Source organism: Benincasa hispida, chromosome 1 (genome assembly GCF_027475165.1).
Source record: "Benincasa hispida cultivar pf3 chromosome 1, pf3_genome.v1.1, whole genome shotgun sequence".
In the NCBI taxonomy this organism is placed as follows: Eukaryota; Viridiplantae; Streptophyta; class Magnoliopsida; order Cucurbitales; family Cucurbitaceae; genus Benincasa; species Benincasa hispida.
Genome location: NC_143478.1, coordinates 84,110,839 through 84,114,121, shown reverse-complemented (window position 1 = coordinate 84,114,121; position 3,283 = coordinate 84,110,839). Strand labels below are relative to the sequence as shown.

The window sequence follows — 3,283 nt, the reverse complement described above, 5'->3', positions numbered from 1 at the left end:
TAGCCTCTCAAGCAAAACAAGTGTTTTATGTAAAAGACCCCGCAAATTCAGGTTGGTCAATTGTTTTAACATCTCCACAATAAAAAATTGAGGATGATTTTTATGAAGATGAAATAGGAGATATGCTACAAGAGTGTGGTTATGGAGGTATGCAAAAAATGCCCAATGTTGATACATTTACTGATATTGATGATACAACATCCACATACATTAGACATGATTGTGAGGGTCGATGGGTTGATAAATAATGTATTAAACATGGTATGTCATTTACTATGGTTATATGTATTTAAATATTAAGATTATATGTTTTTTGTGTGAGTAATGTTTTTTTTTCTTCCAGATTGACATGGAAACTTCAACAAGTGGCATCGAGGATGATAGAAATATGATTCCACAAAAACATAGCAGAATAAGTATACCACGTGGCCCAACTACAATGTCTAAGTAGGCACAAATAAGTACATTTAGGCAACGATTGACCATCGATTATAATGAACATGGACAATCCGTTGGATCTGGAGCAAAGAAGATGCAAAGTTATATAGGAGTTTGTGTTCGACAACAAATTCCTATAATGTATGATTTTTGGAAAAAAGTTCCAAACCATTTAAAAGACAAACTTTTTGATTGTGTAACGGTATGTTTTCTAAACTTTTAATTCATGTGCATAGTAGTTTATTAGTTTATTGTTTAACTACTTTTTTCATTGTGTAGATGTCGTTCAATGTGGACTCTAAGTCCAACATTGTATACTAATGTCTACATCTAGGAAGTTTCGGACTTTCAAGACAACGTTGACTCAAAAGTTCATACTTCCATTTAAGGATGAACCCTCGGTATTGCAATTTCCACCGCAACAATATTCTCATATAAAGCAAGATCATTGGACATCGTTCATCAATGAACGATTGAGTGAAGAATGGGAGGTAAGTCATTCACAATAAATTACATGTCAACATTATCATTGTTTTGATAGGTAACTTCAACTAGATTTGTTGTACAGAAAATCAGTCGTGTTCAAAAAGAAAGACGTGCGAAATGTATATATAATCACCACATTTCTCGGAAGGGCTATGCAAATCTTGCCCAAGAATTAGTGAGTTATTCGACTTAAATTAAATTTTTTATCCTAATATGTTTATGCTAATTAAATATGTATGTTCATGTAGAACCTATCAAATGACCATTCTTACCAGGCGACTTTATGGAAAGAAGCAAAAAAAGGAAAGAATAATGAATACTTTGATGAAGTTACTTGAGAATGTGCCAATCGGATTGTAAGTATATATTATGCAAAATTTAAGATGACATATATATAAGTTTAAGATAATATAGATATTGTATGAAAATTGTAATATGTTTTACAGGATAAATTGGCTGAAGTTCATGAAGGTGAAGATGTTCTTGCCTAGGCGTTGGGTATATAAGAACATTGGGGGCGTGTTAGAGGAATGGGTGATTTTGTTTCCCATTCTCAATATTTCAAATTAGTAAAACCAAAGTCCTCTATGAGCCAAGAAATTGAAGGATACTCTAGTCAAAAAAACGTTCGACATGGTAAAGTGTCAAGAGAAAGAACTCACAGTAGACAATCTCATCAGTCCAAATCATCTATTGGAAGTGTTGCACTAAGTGCATCTGAAGAAAATACTGAGAAGATGTCTAAAGAAGATTTGGAGGTAATTTATTTACTGTGACTTTTAAATTTTAATCATATTGTACGTGCTTAACCATGCATGACATAAGTTCTTTTAAATTTGTTAAGGGGACACCATGCCACTTGACTATAGGAACTGTAGATAATATTGTTGCTATAGCCACAACATTTGATGATGATGTGTCATGCTTAACTGTTAAAGTTCTAATTGACATTGTCATTGGAGAAGATTTGCCTATATCAATTCCTGTGAAGGGTAAAATAGAGTTCTTAAAGCAAGCAATGGGCAACTTCGTAAAATGACCTCGTGAACTTGTAGTTATGGTTGACAAGAAAAAAGTATGTTTCCTTTTCAGTATATGAGTTTGGTCATTTATTATTTTTCCTACTTTGAATTTTTGTAACTTTGGTTATGGTAGGATCATTCACCAATTAAAAGCTTCAGCCAGTCCTCCAAATATACTAACACTAATGGTACTATGAAATTATTGACCGAACATGCCATGCATAACATGAACGATGTAGACATGATCCATATCTCTTTGGACAAGCATATATTTGGAAGAGACAAATTTATTTATTTAAGCCGCGATGATCTGCTCCAATATTGCAATATGGTTGAAATAGGTACATGTGTATTTTGACATACATTGCGTAAGTATTACTCATCTAGATTCACTCATGTATACTTTGTTTCATGTTGATAAATAATAACTTTTACTTTGTTTAGGTATCTTTGGGATGAATGTGGTCGTGATATTATGAAGAAATTTTTTATAATTGATCAAGCAAGAATATCGCCACACGTGAAGTCTCAAGATACCTGATCCAGAAATTTAGCCAATCAACTAGAATTAGCTAATTTAGACCAATTAGTCTTCATTCCACATAACACAGGGTAAGTAGATACAAGTTCTTAAGATATTTTTAATTTTCATTATACACGTACTAATATTTCAAAATTGTTGCTTATTATAGTTATCATTGGATATAGATTGTAATCAATCTACAAGAAAATTGTGTTTATGTTTTGATTCGAAATAAGGTTCAAGAGGATTTCCATGGAGTTATAAATATGTAAGTGTAATTGAACTTTCTTAGCTCTTAATTGAAGTATTTATGTTTAACTAATGTTTTTAAAATATTTAGTGGATTGAAAACATGGCAAGCCAAGCACGATCTCCAACACTATCGGTCTTCTCCAAAATGGAAACCTGTAAAGATAAATTTGTATTCATTTTTTTAACAATTTATGTTCATTCAACTTCTTTGTAACAATTTAACAATTGTTTTCAACTTCTTTATATGCAGTGCCCTCGTCAATTAGATTCTGTAGGATGCAGGTACTATGTGCAAAAGTATATACACGAAATAGTGCATAATCCTACTACTCCCATTACTAGCCTCGTACGTAAATTATTTATTTTTTATATAGTACTATCTTTAATTAATAAATGGACGTAAACTTATGTTGAATTTATCTTTTCTTTTACCTTTTTGTAGTTCAATACAAAAGATGCATATACGCAAGGAGAGATCGACGTAATTCGAGCCTAATGGGCAAGTTTTGTTGGCCGATTTGTGTAAGGATGTAATTCTTGTTTTTTGTCTTAATAGAATGTA

The 3,283-nt window shown here is 31.9% G+C and overlaps 1 pseudogene; it reads left to right on the top strand.

The window, feature by feature from the left end:
* Positions 1-388: 388 nt before the first annotated feature.
* LOC150038785 (uncharacterized) lies at positions 389-1,415 on the top strand (annotated as a pseudogene).
* Positions 1,416-3,283: the final 1,868 nt, after the last annotated feature.